The sequence below is a fragment of the Rhinolophus sinicus genome, chromosome 12 (assembly GCF_057876585.1).
Source record: "Rhinolophus sinicus isolate RSI-liver-muscle chromosome 12, RSI-T2T, whole genome shotgun sequence".
Classification (NCBI taxonomy): Eukaryota; Metazoa; Chordata; class Mammalia; order Chiroptera; family Rhinolophidae; genus Rhinolophus; species Rhinolophus sinicus.
In genome coordinates this window covers 45,990,217-46,008,292 of record NC_142512.1, presented here as the reverse complement: position 1 = coordinate 46,008,292, position 18,076 = coordinate 45,990,217, and the positions used below count along the sequence as shown (strand labels likewise).

Below are 18,076 nucleotides of genomic sequence, written 5' to 3'. Positions count from 1 at the left end.
AAGGAAAGTCAGTCTCTCCAAAAGAGCTTCTTCTTGGAGTAGCTAATCATTGACATAAGATTACTGAGTTACATTAATACAGTTGTTCTCCACTGCAGGAGTTCCCCCTTCCATACATATAAGTACTGTATTTGGCACTATGTATCTGTGTGTGAGGTGGGGTGGGGGGTAGTTGCTGTTGATATTTAGTGGGTAAAGACCAGGGATGCTGCTAAAAATCATAAGGTGACCCCACAACAACGCATTATCTGGCCCCAAATGTCAGTAACACTGAGGTTGAGAACCCTGAACTAATATATGCACACATCTAATAGACATTTGTTGGGTACCTACAGTATCCCTCACACCAGGCTACGTTTTCAAGATGACACAGATAGGACAGGGTCTGTCTCTTCTGGAAACGTTGGGGAGTTGGAAGACAGGTGAAACACTATAGCACTGTATGTGACATTTTATGTATAAAGGCCACACTTGCATGCAAACAAGAACCAAAATGAATAGTTCAAATAAAATTCCTGGGTTGTTTAGAAAGGTAAAGAGTTATCAAGAATGGTTCTGGGTAGGAGGTAAGACTTTCAATGGGCCTTGACAGACCCACAGACCTTAAGTATTATAAGTAGGAAAGAGGGAGATGGGAAGAACCGTGTATTTTATTTTAGAAGTACCAGGGATATTCTAGGGAAAAACATGATTTGAAGAAGTCACAAAGACTGTCAGTATGCTCTTCTTTCACATGCTACTTGCAGAGGTAGGTCAAGACCTTACAGTTTTTCACACAAACAGAAGAGGTTTCAGTGGGGGGGCAAGTGTGCATCATCAGAATTTGGATGAAGACAGTGGGTTGGAAAAGCTCCTTAGATGATTGATTTTGATGTTCAGCTCTTCCCATCTTGCTTTCTGAGAACCCCTGCCTTCATAGGTTGTCACTCATCTGAGAATAAATGCTGTCACAGACATGGGTAGGCTAATATTCTTTTCCTTTTGGTCATATCATTCCTCACTGGTAGCTTTACTTTTTGTTTCTCTTTTTGCCCTCTGGGTCTACCCCTATTTTTAAAATATGTGATAATCAGTAACTGTAGATTGTACGTTGTTAATGGAACATCATACTACCTAGAATGATGATAGCAGCACTTTCAAGGCTCTTTGGAAGCAGATATCGCGGATTCTATTGGTTGAAAAGAAACAAAGATACAATTCTCCTTGCCAGACTCTTGCTGACTAGGTGACTTAAAACAGTTTGCGAATGCGTCTGACCAGTAGATGGCGCTCTCTCCCCTTTGTGTGAATGAGTTATGAACGAATAAGCTTTCCATTTGCCACCCTCCCACCCCCCAAGGGCTGTTGTGGTGAAAACCAATCCATCCCCAAGTCCTTTCCAAATCTTTTAAATTCATCCTCTTTTCTTCATTCGATGTCTATTTCAGGCTCTCCCCATGTCTCCGTATTATAATATAATAATCTCCTACCTCTGGTGTCCTTCTGACCTAACCTATCCAACACACTGTCATCAGAATCACTTTCCAAAAACACAGACCGTCAATGCCCTGCTGAAAAGTGGTGCCATGGGGGCTGGAGCGGGGCAGGGGTTCTCTGTGAAGGCAATGGCAGGAGCAGATGGGTCAGGGCAAAGTGAAGGCCTTCTCCAGCCAACAGAGTAGTCTCAGGGGAAGGATGAATGGCTGTGGTGGGAAAGGTAGATTCAGAGCCTTGATCCTCCTGCCAAGGAATTTGAATTCGCTCAGTAGACCACAGAGAATCACTGAGGTTTTGAAGGTTGTAGGATTAAAGCTGTGCTTGAACAAGATGGATGTGACCAGGCATGCAGATGGAACGAGTGAGAAGTTCAGTGGAGAAGTCAGCTTACAAGAGGGGTAAGGAGATTCATCAATAAAATACCTTAGTTACAGAATCAGCATCAGGACACATCTGGAAAGCCAGGACTGTATCCCACATGGTCTGATGTCCTGGGTGCATGTGTCTGTGTGGCTAGCCAGTATATTCCCAAGCTGCCTCTGGGAAGAGTATTAGGTGCCAGAAGCGCAGCCACTACACACGTTTTCAAGTAAGAAGTAGAAAAAAGAAAAACAGCTTGAGCTTCTTTCCATATCACAGGCTTTCAATGTGTTATTACTCAACACTACAGTGTCAGATTTAGACTTTCCACCTCGAGGAATTTGGTTTAGCTTTAATTAGTTGCTGTGAATGTTTCTGAGCCAACTCTGGGAAGCATTGATCTAGAAAATAGTTTTCACTAAAATATAAACTGGGGATAGGGTATCATTTTTCTATCAGGCTTTGTATCACGCTTCACAGTTATAAATTCTCTCCAGCCATCTGGATGATTTTTGCCACAGCTCACCATAGTTATATTGGATAATTATGTATTAATCATAATTTAAAATACTGTAATATTGAGGCCACCTATATTGCCATCCAAGCTCTATGATAGCTGCAGGACGTTAGAGCATGAATCTTTTTCTGAGAAAAGATGATGCTTGCAGGTTATTCTGCACAGAGGCGACTGATGCATTTTTCATCCAGCAACTTTTCAGAAAAACAGGCTTAAAAATACCAGACAAATGAAAAACAGACTTCAGCAGTTACACGCAGCTTCCTGAGTAACGAAAGAATGTGCCTCTTGTGGTTGAAATGAGGGATCTGTTTAATATGGATGAAATACCAACACTCCAGGCATTTTCATTGACATTTCGCGGTGACTTTCTGAACTTCGGAGCGCTGACACGGAAACCTACTCCTGCTGCTCTGCGAAGCCCGCAGTCAGACTGCAGAGCAGGCCGGCCCAGGAGAGGTGAAAGGCTGAGGCCCGTTCACCTTCCCTCTGCTGTGTTTGTACTTCATTTTCATTCCCACTATTGTGCTCCCCAGTTTTCCAGGATTCCTTTCCTGAAACCTGTTAGGAAACCGGGCAAGGGTTTGTTCTCAAGCTCTCAAAGCCCATCGCCTCTCCAGCGCTGGCCTTGCTGACTGGACCAAGGTGAAAACATTCGTGGTGGGTATTTGTAAAGACCTTTGTCAGAGGTCAAGGAGCACTGATATTTCTTGTTACCAAAAGCTTTCCAGAGAGCAGATGTAAGGGGTACAGGAGCCTCTGCTCCCCAGCGCCGGCCGGGCTGGGCTCCGGGGCAGCCCGGCCGTCTGGCAGCAGCCCGGGAGAGACATGCTGTTTTGTTTAAATCCTCCACATTCTTTGCCATTTCCCCATTGGCCGGATGGGGCTACCCTCCCCGCGGCGGCCGCTGCTGATGTCAGCCTCGCTCGCTGGCTCCTCCCGCGCTCACCTCCCCGGCCCGAGGCACACTGCAGCTCCGCGCGGACTCTCCGGCCCCGGCGAGGTGGCTGCAAACTCGCAGGCACGCTCGGCGCTCGGAGAGCCGAGGGACTCGGAGGAGGGGACGCGCGCGGAAGGCGCCAGCTCGCTCTCCCACCCGCCCCTCGCAGCGCGAGCGGAGGTTGGAGGAACCCCCGGCCCCAGCCGGGCAGAGCCGGCGGCTTCCCTTTTTCCCCCAGTGAGCTCCGGGGAGCTTGGAGGACCGGCCCTAAAAAGAGCAGGAAATCTTGTTTACCGCCCGGGGAGAGGAGCCGGTCGAGCCTTTGTTTGGAAAGTCAGCATCTACGGCTCCGGCTGCAGTGTGTTCCTGGTGAATTAGCCTTGGGCAGACCGGCCGGAGAAGGGGGGTCGCCAGGTTCATGTCTGGTTTCAGAGGCGGATCGAGCGGGTGACTTTTATGCATTCGTTTTAATTTTTTGGAAATCTCTTTTTTCTTCCCTCGCCCGCCACCGGGCATGTCCTGATCTGACGGCCGCTCCTCCCGCCCTGGGCTGCGGATCAGAGCGGTTTCTAGCGGGCTTCCTCCCTCGGTCCCTGACTTTGAAACGCCGCGTTCCGGGAGGACCGACCTCGGCGAAGAAGGAGGCGGGGGGAGTCGCGAACACCCGGACCCAAACCTTGACATGCTCTCGGGCGGAGAGGAGGAAGCCAGAAGCTGAGCGCACAGCCGGGGCTGCTTCGCCCGCAGGCTCCGAGTGAGGGGCTCCGGGCGTTTTGCTCTGCGCCTGGGCGGCAGCCTTGTTGTTCTGGGGGGCTCCCCCCCGCCGCTTCCCGCTCCGGGGGTCCGCGGCCGGCAGGACCATGCTACTGAAGGAGTATCGGATCTGCATGCCGCTCACCGTGGACGAGGTAAGCGCCGCGCCGGGCCTCGCCCGCTCCCGGTCCTCCGCCCCCAGCCCCGGGGTGCCGTGTCCCCCGCCGCCGCCTCCTGGCCGGCGAGTCCACTGCTGGCGGCAGGGAAATCTGGTGGAACATTATCTCCAAAACCTGGAGGCTGGAGGGGGAGGAAAGGGAATTGCTGTTTCTACTTGTCACCCCAGCGGGGCAGGGCGGCGTTGGGTGGGGCAGTGGACTCCAGGTGGGCCCTTTGGGAACACCCAGAATCCAGATTATCGATGATCAGAATGCGCCAAAGGTAGTCGGTGCGTCCCCTCCCTCCAATTAAGAAAATGAATAAAGCAAACCCAAGAGTCCCAAGCGCGCGCTGGATTTGGGGGACCCTGGGTGGCATACACTCTTGGCTTGGGCCCAGGCTCCCCGCCTGTCCTTTGCTGTAAGGTCGGGGTACCGGAAGAAGCCCTTCGATCTCGGGATCTGGAGGCCCCGCGCCCCGTGGGGGAACACCTCGGAGCCTTTGGCGGGGGCGGGGGGGAATCCGTCTGGGCCCGGACCTCTCGTGTTGGCTACGGGCCCGGGCTCCGCTCCCGCCAAGCCCCGCATCTCAAGGCGCGGGGACCTGGCTTCGACCTCACGCAAACCGCCTGGCTCGGAAACTTTCTGTGTGTCTTGTTTCTTCACCCGCGGGTAGCGTGGTCTGCGGGCGAGCCACGCGCGGCGGGGGCTGCGGCGCGGCCACAGGAGGGCGCTCCAGCACGTGGGTGTGGGTGTGGGTCCGGCCCCAGCTTCGGGGTTGCGCTGCTGCAGCGCGGACGCGGTGGAGCGGCGGGGGTCGTCCTCCACAAGCTGCTCAGGTTCCGTTCCCCTCAAGTAACAAGCTCCACCATTCAGGAAATGATGACTCAGGGAGGATTATGCAGGCCCCGGCTTCTCTTTATTCCCCCTTTGATCCTACCTTTTTGGTGATTTAACAATTGCTTAGCGCCCGTCCACCGACAGCGAGGGAGCATGAAGCTAATCAAAGCTACTTGAAACTCACTAAGTGTGGCTTGGTGTGGCAACACTAAAGAAACGGGCGACCCCAACCGTATTGATATTTACATACAGTACACTTAAGTCTATCAGATGTTACTGAGCCAGTACTTTGTGGAAGGGGCTAGGTGCTTTGGGAGAGAAAAAGATCATTAAGAACGTGGCTGTGCTCCCAAGGGGCTGTCTTCATTTGTCATCTGGAGCAAGTGTTAAGGCAAGACCCACCTACAAGCCAAGGTAAGATCAAAGTAGCTTAGCTCCGAGTTTACAAAACGCATCCCAGCGATGCTGGCTGCCAGCGATAGCAGCCCCCACCCGAATAACCAACAGAACACGTTCTGCATTTGAGGAGACAGCATTTGAGCAAGAATGGAGGCCATGTGGATCCGCAGAGGGTTTTTTGTTTTTTTTTTGGGGGGGGGAGCGTGCATTCCGACCGTGTAAATAAAAGTGAGGGAGGCAAATGAGTGAAACCGGTTAACGGGAATATCTCTAGAAAAGGTTGAGATCTTCCCACCCCGTGGGCAGCTGAGCTGCAGTAGTTCAGCTTGCCCGTGTGTGTACTTCTATCTGAGCTCCTCCTAATGGCTTTATTTACTGATCAGAATTTGGAATCTAGGGGCAGTGTTGGTACTGGATGAAATATCCCCAAAATGCAGTTGATAGTCAAGAAAATCAACAGTTCCAGAATCATCTCTGCTACCCGCAAAATCTTTTTTTTCTGGTAGGTTTTCTTCTCAGACTTTCTTGAACGTGCAGGCACAACTTTCTTCCCCCCCCCCCCTTGTTTTTGGTACTTAAATACCCACCACTTCCTGGTGAAGTAATTGCATTTGAGTGGTACAGGTGGAGGCCCTTCCTTTCTTAATTGGCAAACGAAGTCAGACTCCACCTGTAATATGTATAATTACAACTTAATATATAATTCGTTTGGACCAAAGCATGATTCAGTTTCTGTAAGGTCATATTCTAAAGTAGTTTTCTACTTTGTTGGAGAAGCAGGGGGTGGGGGCAGTTTAAATTGATAGAGATTTCAAACTAGAAGGATTCAGATGAACCAAATTAGATGATGGATGAGAAAACTAGGCCGGGCTTGCCAGCATTTAGCCCCCTAGACTCTGACTGGTAGTAAACCCTACAATTTCCATGACCCCCTTTTGCACTATGTCCTACCGACCTTAACATTGAAAACTGGGAAGCAACTTAACAGTGTCTCCAAAGAAGACAACTGCCATCAACTTAAGTAGGCTTGGAAGCCTCACTTTTGCCCCAACTCTTGATTGGCTTTAGGCTCGATTCATGGACCTACATGAACTTCTGAAACTTGTTTCTGTTTAACCACTGCAGTTAATTGGTAGCATTGTCCATATTTTTGAAAATGAGGCAAAGGCCCTTGTTTTGGAGAGTCGCTGAGAGAACCAGCCTTGTGTGTCTGTTCTTCCCACCCGGCCTTATCCCATTTAACGCCTGTTGTAGGTGAGCGTAAAGGGGACTGGTGTGTTGATATCCACATTTTGCAGATGAGTAAACTGAGATTCAGAACGGTTAGTGATGTACATAAGGTACACCAGGCCACACAACTAATTAACAGCCAAGCCAGAACCAGAGCCATGGCAAAAACCATTATTTGTTTTTCCTTGTGTAACTCTTGGTCTGTTACTAGCATTTACTCTAGCAAAAGAAAAACACACAACAACATTTCTTGAAAACCAATAAAGTCAGCACTATAGACTACATGAAAAAAATCAAAGATCTTTTAAACTGTTTCTACTATTTCTCTAGTCTTATTTTAACTCATAAAATGCCCTTTAGTTCTAGGAAAGAAGAACAGCTCTAGGAGATAAAGAAAAGAAAGCTGAACTACAGTTTAGATCAGACTGTTGGTGTGTTGTACAGTTTTAGACATTAATTTCAGAATAAAGATTTATAAGAAGTAACATCTCATGGATTAATTTTAATTTTAGAAACTTAATTGGAATAGTCTCCTCGATTATGTTCCACGCCATTGTCTCTGAACTAAATATAAGCCCGGTGGAAAATTCTGTGCAGTCGAGGGCCCTGGGGGCTGGTAGTTGGTCCTAAAGAGACAGTTGCCGTTGTCGTCACTGTCTTCATTTGAAACATTTGGTGATGTACATTCTGGAATTTTAGACTTGGAAGGGCTACTAGGACTACCAGAAGTGATCTATGGTTGAGCTATTTCACGTTGTGGAGAAGACTAGGGTTGTAGAAGGTTCAGTTAGTTGCCCATCTCATCGCTAAGGGCAGGGTCTAGGCCAGAACCCACGTCTTCTGATATCTGATGCAAAGCTGTTTTAGTACAAGCCAGGGGTTTGCCCACTCCCCCCAACCCCCAGGAGTCCTTGTTGGAAGGAAATATTATCCCTAAACCTGATGTGCAAAGCATGAATGCTGAGCAGTCTCTAGTTGAAGGTGGGTTGGAGACTCTGACCTTGTCTACTTAGGGGACATTGAGGAGTAGTCAGCTGACCAGAAAGGTGGCCAGGGGGCTGTGTTTGAAGCTGCTTTTGTATAACAAGCCCGTTGGTTTTCCTTAGAGTGGACGCTTATGGGGTAGCTTTTGGGTGTGTGGCTCCATGGAGAGTGTGGTGGTTCAAGACCTCGTCCCCAAGCCGCTCCTTGGTGCCGCTACTGGTTCCAGCATCCCCACCTCAGACTCCATCTTCATGACTCCTTGGAGCATCATCTAGAGATCACCCCTCCCTGACAAGTGCTCACAAGCATGATAAGCATTTTCCTAGAGCTCAGCACATCCTGATATGACCTAAGGCAGGAATCCAGTCGTTTTCATTGCTGGCTGTGGTGGTTAACAGTTCCAGTTCTGACTGCATTAACATTAATGTGTGTACTTTAAGGGATTTATTTGTGGTCTTTAGAGATTTGGTGCACAATGGAAAATAGCAACACTCTTCTCCCTTCCAAGAAAAGAAAAAAAAGAGAAAGAAAGAAAAGAAAAGAAAAACAACTTTTTAAACACAGAATATTATTTTGTTCTTTGCCCTGGCAGGGAACCAGGGCACTTTATCCAGGCTCCCTGGGTCCCCAGAGAGTTTTCTTACGCACATTTCTGAGAACATATTTGGGACCAGGGTGGTGCCGTTTTTGGAATGACATAAATGGAGACGCCAAAATGCCTAACGGTGCTTCTTATTCTCTGTTTTAAACGATTGTCATGGAGTGTATCTGCAAACATATTGGGGCAGGAACTTTTTAAGGAAAGAGATTTTAAGTTTGCTATTGATGTGGACACTTTGGTTTTTTGTATGACGTGGTACCCCTGAATATAAAGGCTCCTTGGGTTAATCTCCTCGACCTTCCCCAGGATTCCTCTGAAACATAATTTTGAAAATGTTTTTTCTTTTAAGAAGGTACACTATTGTAACTGTTTTTTGTTTTTTCCCTGTTAGCCTAGTTGGGAGGAACTAGTGTCAGGGTCATGAGTTTGATTTCTGGGCCATCCTATCAGTTTCTCTTGCTTATTTCACATGCAGGGAGCAGTGTTCCTTTTGGTGCCCAGCTATCTTGCAAAGCTCCCTTCTTGGTGACTAGGGCACCAGGGGAGGGAGGTGGGTTAATGGATAAGTGCGAACCTTTCACCACTAATGGATCAGACAACAGGGAACAGATGCTGTCCTCCCGGCTGGTCAGTGAAATCGACATTGTGTATGAAGGACGCTGCATTTTCCCTGTGATTTGGGTGTGAATGCCCATCACACAAAACAGATTCTGGGCCTTGAAAGAAATACACACACAGTTGTTAACAAAACCCTAGTTAAAAGAGGGTGGAAATGAATCTTTGCTTTTGATTAAGAAGACATCGAATGAGTCCTAAAGCTCTTAAAAATAATGCAGAAACCCTGCGTTATTTGAGTATTATTGATACTCAGAGAAAAGCGAGTCATTTTTATTTCAGAAAGGCTCGCCTTTCAGGTGAATGGAGAATACTGTTTTTGTAAGCAATTTTTAAAAATATATATTAATAGTTTCAACATTAAGATCTCCCTCTGGCCCCAGAGTGTCTATTAGGAAAGTGTATGTTTGTGTGTGTGTATGTGTGTGTAGGAGAGAGGGTTCACAGAGTTGTTTTAAACCTAAAAGTGTGTCCACAGTGACAGGCACGGAACGTGTTTTTCAAGGGTGGTGATTACTGGAAAAGTCCGATGAGGTTCATTGCTTTAGCCATCTGAGTGAGGTCGCAGGTGCCCTGGCTGGCCTGTGTGGGTTTGGCCTGCTTTCTGTTGCCCGGAGGTCTGTATGGTCAGGTAACTCAGAAAACTTTTTTGAAAGCCAGCTCACACGTCTCTGTTTGGAGAAAAAGACAGCTATAGAAATCAGCTGATTTGTAGCAAGAAGTCGGAAAGGTTTTACATATCTTGAGCAAATTCAGCCCACTGGGAGAGGAAAAAGAGAATTTCAGAATTCAGGCTGCCAACTGCCTGCCCTCCCTGTCTCATGCTTGAAAGTCAGGAATTTTGTGGTATTCCCCAGTGGAAATTTTTTTATAGGCCACATGACAGATGAAGTCCAAGTGTGTTATAAGTATTAAAACTGGAAAACAAATCGTATCTGGAAAATGTAAAGTTGTTTGAAAAAATTATCTTGGAAGCTTGACTTTTCATACCACACATTCTCCAACTTATAAAAACTTACAAACGGGATCTAAGGGTGCACACTTCCAGGGGTGCTGTTTCCATGGAGCCCAGTGGGAATAGTGCAACGTGATGGCCCTGTAACCGACCCACTGCCTTTGTCATCGCCATCCCAGGCTCCCCAGCCCCTGCTGCTGTCATGTGTTAAAACTTGAAAGTTTATAGAAAACTTGTGGGTTTATAAGTGGAAATGTCACCTCCTCAGAGACGACTTTCCTGACCGCTCCATCCAAAATAGTTTTCCCTTATTATTCTTTATCTCTATCTCTGCAGTTTTTTCTTTCCTTCAGAGCCTTTATCATAAGATGTACTTACGTGTTTGCTTGTCTGTCATCTATCTCCCTCACTATTTTTTCAACACGTAATCCACATAGCAAAGTACTGACAAGATATTTTAACTTATTTTTCTTTCATGATAAGTGTTGGAAATCCGGTGTGTATTTTCCATTTGCAGCACATTTCAATTTCCACGAGCCACTTTGCAGTGCTCAAGGGCCACATGTGGCTGATGGCTGCCATATTGGATGGGGCAGTTCTAATGCTTAACCCTCAGGTCTGGCACATAGTCAGTACTTGCTGAGTGAATGGACGGGAAGAAGGTGAAAAAACAGGAACCATTCGTGAAAGCTGATCTTACCTTCCTTCACACTGTTGAAATTTTTTTCACTTACGTTTTATACTGCCTGTAATTTTGCAAACTAGAGGGATTCTTTTATATTAAAAACGTGGCTTAAAACAGCCCCCATTTACTGTCTCACAGTTTCTGTGGGCTGGAAGTCTGGGGTGGCATGACTGGATTCTCTTCTCAGAGTCTCACAGGTTGAAATCAAGGTGTCTGCCAGGTTGTCTTTCCTTCTGGAGCCTGGAGCCCTCTTACAAGCTCATGTGGTTATGGGCAGAAATCAGTTCCTTGTGGTTGTACAATTGAGATCCCCCCTTTCATGTTGATCATCAGCGAGGGGCCAGCCTCTTGAGGCCACCTGCCATTTCCTGCCATATGGCGTCTCCACAAAGTGGCAGTTTGCTCCTTCGAGGTCAACAGGAGAGCATCTTCCACAACTTTGAATCTCGCTGACTTCTTGTCACTGACCTGTAGACTTTTTCCTGATTAGGTCAGGCCCACCCACATTCACAGGGAAGGCATTATACATATACAGGGTGTGCACACCAGGGAGCAGGAATCTGGGAGCCATTGTGCCTGCCATAGGGAGACTAGTTGGGTTGCAAGTTTCCACTGGTGGAGAGAAGTAGTTATGTCTTGTATCTAGGATGCCACTCAGGATAGCATGAAACCATGCATATGACTAATACTTATTGGATTCCTACTGTGTGCCAGGTGCTAGGTATGGTGCAGCAAACAAGGCAGGCATGACTCCTGTCCTCCTAGAGCTTACCCAGAGGCTCTTGGGGGAGTTTCATTGCCATTACAGAATAGATTATGGCAATGGTTGCACAGCTCTGTAAATAGGTATATTAGAAACCACTGCATCGGTATTTTAATCTCAATAGAGCTCCTTTTATGTTTGTTTTTTTAGTAGAGGTGCCTATGGAGTTTTCCCAGCAGAATAGATATCTTATGTTCAGAGAGACAGCTGTTGACAGAAAGTGCTGAATTTGAATTATGAGTACACTGAGAAGTTATGGTCTCTGGTCTCAAGATGGCTCTGGTTGTCCTGAATTTAGCTTTCCAAAAGAGGTTGTTCTCTTCTGCAGCAGTGTGGGAAAAAAATTTGCCAGATTTGGATCAGAATGACCGCAATTTAGGTCAGAACTTCATACTTAACGGAAAAAAAGTAATCACAGCTTGAATAGCTGCCCTGAGGTCAACTGCAGGGCTTCAGGGTACTGGGGAACCTTCATCGACAGATTTTTGCAATCCTCAGGAGCCCCCCCCCATGCCCACCCCCAAGGGGACAGAGGCTGGTGGCCGCCATTGAAGCAACAGTACCTGGGGACCTTTCTGGCTATGGCTCCACATGCATTTCTCTGCTTTCTCTCACTGAATGAGAAATAATGTGTTAGCAGAATCCTAGAGTACACATTCTGGAGGAGGAGATGGTTCTACGGGGAGTTGAGTCCTCTGCCTTAATCATCTCAGGCAGATGTGCTTAAGACTTCCCATCATGGACTTTATTGTAAAGGAGGTTAACTAGCTATCTACACTATGTCTCAATGGACTCAGTCTAGGATGGCAAAATCACTCCAGGATGGGCACATCCTGGGCACATCTCCCAGGATGGCAGAACGCTAGAAGGGAGAGCACTGCATAGGACACACTGTTTTGGCTGCTGGCTTTACCCATGACAGAGGAAGGAGTCTAGGGTCACCCGCCACTTCCTGGCTGACTGCTTGTGCAACATTATACATGGCTGTTTGTTGATTTAGAAACACGAAAGCCGGAGCTCACAAAGATTTTGACATCAAGTATTCAAGTGACTCATTCTTTCATTTCCCAGTGCTCTGACAGAAGGGACCTGCTCTTAAAACTCCTTTTTTAGACTTTAGTGGAAGTCGACTCATATATCTAAACAAGTAGCTAACATAAGTTCTTGATCAAATTTATCTAATGACTCTTCGCTTCTTTTTTTTTTTTTGCTCCTTTTAAGTTTGGGTGAAGCATGACCTTCTAGAATTCCTGTTGTTCCTGAGAAAAGAAAAAAAAAACATCATTCTTTAATTCCTTTAGAATTATAACTCATGATTTTCAGGGTGTTGTTTCTTTCTCAGAATGAATCACCTAGAGAAGTAAGGTTGGCCAAACAAATGTAATTTGATGAGCACCTATAATAATGTGGTTTAAGTGCCTAATTGGAGAAGCAGCTCATCTCCAAAGACTGCTCACCTACCCCATACACACACTTCAGGTCTGGTTCTATTTGCTGCGTCAAGGTCAGATCCAGGTGTTTCTAAGCACTAGTTTGTGTATTTTTACACTACAAATAAGTAATTGATGTATATAGAAGGAAGTATATCAACAGGGGAATGAGAAGTCACCATTAACGTGGGTGCTAATACAATAGGCCCCCACCCCATCCACAGGATGTGTTCCAAGACCCCCAGTGGATGCCTGAAACCTCGGATAGTACCAAACCCTATATACGCTAAGTTTTCTCCAACACATACCTATGATAAAGCTTAATTTATAAATTAGGCACAGAAAGAAATTAACATCCATAACTAATAATAAAATAGAGCAATACTAACACTATATGTAATAAAAGGTAGGTGAATGGCTTTGGGACCATTGTTAAGTAAAATAAGTGTTACTTAAACACAAGCACTGTGATGCTGTGACAGTCAGCTGCTCAGTGACTAACGGGCGGGTGGCATATCCAGTGTGGCGATGCTGGCACCGGGATGATTCACGTCCTGGTGGGACGGAGTGGGAACCCGTTAGATCTCATCATGTTACTCAGAAGGGTGCACAACTTAAAACTTACGAATTGTTTATTTCTGGAATTTTCCACTTAATATTTTCCGACTCTGGTTGACCATAGGTAACTGGAACCGTGGGAAGTGAAACTGTGGATGGGGTGGGGGCTGCTGTATAAGGAAGTTGTTGAAACCATTCAAGTGCATTGGGTCTTATTTGCTGGATTGTTTGTAGCTCCCCAAAGTTGTGCAATATTTTCTTATTTTAAGCATTGTAGTGGGATTGACTTATTTATTCTTAAAATGGCAAAGTTTCACTTATCCCTTGATTCTCTGGCAAGTTTCCAACTTATATAGACAGTTTATAGAGACCACGATATGACCTGTTAATGAGTATTGTACCCAAGCTTCCTGAAAAGTATTGTGGAGAACTGACTAGTGCCTCAAAAGCTGAGGGTCGCGCTTGTTCATTTTGCTCATCTGAGCCATCTCTGACTTTGTGTCTTATATAACTTGTGAAAGTTCCTTGCCTTGACTTTGGATCACAGCTGTGAGGAGCTACACCTGTGTCACAAGGTCTTGGTTGAGTGTGGCCTTGCAGTAACCTGGCTTTTATGCACATAATAAAATAGCACTATATGCCCCAGCAGTGCATCCCATGAAACATTCTGTTTGGAAAATGTTTTAAACTTTTCATTTCTATTTTATATGCTTGGACTATAGCAGTCACGTTTCACGTGCAAAGGAGGGCAAGAGAGAAATTACATTTGTTGAGTGCCTTGTTTCACTCAGGCCTCGTAATGGTCCTATGAGTTAGATATTATCATCCCATTTTACAAATGTGGACTCTGGCTGCTGGCATGGCTAGCCATGGTAGACCCTGATTCACAACCGAGATGGTCCGACTCCATAGCCCATGCTTTTGGCTCTACCCAGTTCTACCTTCCCTAGAATCCTAAAGCTGGAAGGGACACTAGAGGTTATTTAGTTCTATCACAATTAAAAACATTTTTTTAAATGAAAGATTACATAACTTGTTTAGGATTATCAAAGGAAATAGTTGGGGGAAGGTAGTTCTTCTATTCCAGTGAAGTTAAGAGAGTGGTCCACAAGTTTTATCTCCTGTTGAACAATCAGTTTTACCCAAGTGTTAAACCAAATGACATTCCTCAGCTTAACTTTGGTAAATGAATCATACTCCTTTGAAAATAACTTTTGTAGTTCAGGCTCTAAAAAGAGAACCACCTCTACACTTTTGAAAATTACTCCTTTTAATGGCAGTAAAAACCTTTGGCTTTCATAGACATCATCAGCAGAGATGTTTGCGGATGAACAACTGTGAGTTTCTCAAACTCAGTATCTAAAACTAAGGATGGGACACAGAGAAGCTACACCATGTTTCTGGAACATTTAGTTGAAAACTTAAAACTATTCACCTGGAGGTAAGCAAGTCGGAGGTTATGGAAAATGATCAAAATGTACTATTAAGGCTGGCCTGGTGGCTCAGGTGGTTGGAGCTCGCCACTCCTAATGCCGAAGGCTGCCGGTTCGATTCCCACATGGCTCAGTTGGTTGGAGCACGGGCTCTCAACCACAAGGTTGCTGGTTCGACTCCTCGACTCCCGCAAGGGATGGTGGGCTGCGCCCCCTTCAACTAAGATTGAACACAGCACCTTGAGCTGAGCTGCGGCTGAGCTCCCGGATGGCTCAGTTGGTTGGAGCGTGTGCTCTCAACCACAGGGTTGCCTGTTGGACTCCTGCAAGGGATGGTGGGCTGTGCCCCCTGCAACTAACAACAGGACCTGGAGCTGAGCTACGCCCTCCACAACTAAGATTGAAAGGACAACAACTTGACTTGGAAAAAGTCTTGGAAGTACACACTGTTCTCCAATAAAGTCCTGTTCCCCCCTCCAAAAAACACGTACTATTCAAAGTTGTATATTTAATCTTCCTGCTGAGATGGAAGAATATTGTCTCTCAAGCCAGTTTACCAAGCACAAATAAATACTGTTCCTTTATAGTTATACCTCATGTGGACTAAAATACATTTGTTTTAACTTGTTACAATTATTTTTTTGAAAATAGAGCTGTGAAACTTTTTTCAAAAGTAAAAATTATCCTTAATAGACATTTACCGTTATCAACAATGTTAAAACAATGAAAAAAAAAAACCCAAACAAACCTGCCCTAATTTCCACAGTGGAGATTTAGAAATGTTTTGCTCTGTGTTAGCACTATTGAAATAAACATGTCATCACCTAAAATGAATTATTTGAAGAGGATCACACTTAATTGGCTATGTACATTCTGGTTAGTTTTTTAAATAATAATTTTTTTTAAATTGTGGTAAAGTACGTAGTACATAAAATTTACCATCTTAGCCATTTTTTTTCTTTAAAGTATAGAGTCAGTGGCATTAAGTACGTTCACGTTGTTGGGCAGCCATCACCACCATGCAGCTTCAGAACTCTTTCATCTTGCAAAAGTGAAACTCTGTACCCATTAAACACTAACCCCCCGATTCTACCTTCCTTTAACCCCAGGAAACCACCATTTTAATTTTACTTTCTGTATCTATGAATTTACTACAGGTATCTGGTCTCTTTCTTTCTTTTCTTCCTTTTTTCCTTTTTCTTTCTTTTTTTTTTAAAGCATTTGTTATATTACTCTATCATTAAACTTGTATACCATTTCCTGAAACAAACCCACTAAAACTTAAATTAATGGAAACCAAGTAGAATTTTTTTTCCTGAATTCTGCTTTTTTTTTTTCAAAAGTGGAAAATGACAAGATGGGCCCATATTCATATTTTGGGTGGCACTGATGATTCAATTAATTACATGTATAGATAGAAAGATCTATAGATATAGCTATATATATCTATATATCTTTGCACCAACAGTTAAAGTGCTTGACAATTAATTTAAATTCAGGAGTACCTACTACTATATTCTCATTTAACAGAAAAAGTATATTTTTGTTCGGAATACTTTACTAAAGGCAGGAAAAGTACCAGTGCATTTTAGAAGCATTTCAAATAAACAGGGTTGACACTGACAAGTGTTATTCCGTTAAAGTAGAATGCAGAATACTTAACTAATGATAAAGCTTTATTCCTGTACCAGGTGCAAATAGACATTAATTGGACCCTTTTTCTGAATGAAGAAGTACAGTTAAAATGTTAGCTTATTATTTATTTTTTTTTTAGGATTTTATAAATATTTAACTCAGGAGAAAAAGATAATTTAAGTCCGTATGATGGCTTATTGATCAATTAACTTTGTAACATTTTTATTCTTGTCAGTTATCTTAATGATGTCTTAGATACAGTTTTCAATTTACCAGCCAGCATCCTGGATTTCATTAGATTTTATATGATGATGGTCCTGCCACTCTCAAGAAGCAGTTTGTTCCATGCGCTATCCAAGAAAGTAATGGAATCTAGTGAAATGTTGGTCCTCAGAGTTTCAATCCAGTCTGAGAAGCATTTTCCAGTGTGCCTGGGACAGCTTACACACGTGTGTTTAACCTCTAGTGAGTGCACCTGAAATATTAGACATCTGCAATACTAAATCACAGGAAACAAAACTCTTGTTAAACCAGTAATTATCAATTACACAAAGTAGAGAAACAACACTGGATAGATGTTTGAGAAAATACGTAATTACGAGAAGATATGTAATCACCTGCTTGCATGGACAGGTTGTTCTGACCACAGGGGCATGTCTTCTGAAATGTGTAAATTCCCTACAGGTAGTGAGTGCCCTGGTGACATAGCCCTCCATCAGGAATGTTTTGCTGCGTTTGCCCTAATCTGAAATAATGATGATGCCAATGCTGATAAAAAGACTGTTTATGGTCCCTTAATATCACCTCACACATCTCCATCTTTCTGGTGTATTTCAGTCTCCATAAAAGTGACGCTGTAGATAAGAATGGTTTATGAATACTTAAAAAGTGCTGTGAAAATGGACGGTTCTTTGGCTCAGTGAGACAAGTTTAAAGATATGAAATATGGTTATTTAATCCCCTCCCTCCTTAAGTGCAGAGTTGGGCAACTAGAATTACATTTAATCACTAGGGTACAGATTGTACTATGCATGCTGGAGACCCAAACCCTGGATTATTGAAGACCATGCTGAATGCTCATTTTTCAATATTATGTTTTTGCTGCTCATAAAGAGACATCGTGTCCAAAATGAGAAACCTTTAGATTTCAGGATTCAATAGTTCACCTATTTTGGAAACTTGGACACAGCTGAGAGTAATTACGCTTTTTAGCAGTATGACTTATAGTACTGCAAATATGGGTGTGCTTAGAGATTTCTTGCCAAGATCTGACTGAAAAGGAGCTTGGGGGTGGTGGTTGTTGTTTTAAAAAAATAGTAATTAGGCTATTAGTTGTTCAAATGGAATAATCCCCTTATGCCTTTTAAAGAAAACACTTCTAAAAGCATCAAGTATGTTTAAAATCAGTCATTATTTATGTAGGTGCTCAGCCCTTTGCCCATGCTCCTCTAGGAGTGGTTTCTTTTTTTTTTTTTTTAAACGTTGATTATGTCCATCAGAAACCCTTTTATTTTTCAAAGGGCTTCAGAACTGCTTCTTAGATCCAAAATAGCCAAATCTCTGGCACCGCAGAAGCTTCCTCACAGATTCCTCTGTTTTGGCTTCACTCAGTGTCGTCCTGGCCTGGCCTCCAGCAGTCTCTCTCTCTGTGGACCTGGAGAAGGAACTGTCCAAGGGCCTTACAGGCCACTCCGTGGGAGCAAAGTTAAGAACAGTAAAAAAAGAGGCAGCAAGAAGTGCTGGC

The 18,076-nt window shown here is 44.5% G+C and overlaps 1 protein-coding gene across 1 annotated transcript in view; it reads left to right on the top strand.

Annotated features, from left to right (window-relative positions):
- The first annotated feature begins 4,071 nt into the window (after window positions 1-4,071).
- PITPNC1 (phosphatidylinositol transfer protein cytoplasmic 1) overlaps window positions 4,072-18,076 on the top strand; it is a 215,043-nt gene continuing 201,038 nt past the window's right edge. The window contains exon 1 of the mRNA XM_088802328.1: window positions 4,072-4,201. The gene's annotated coding sequence lies outside the window, so the exon portion shown is untranslated. The remainder of the gene's footprint in view (window positions 4,202-18,076) is intronic.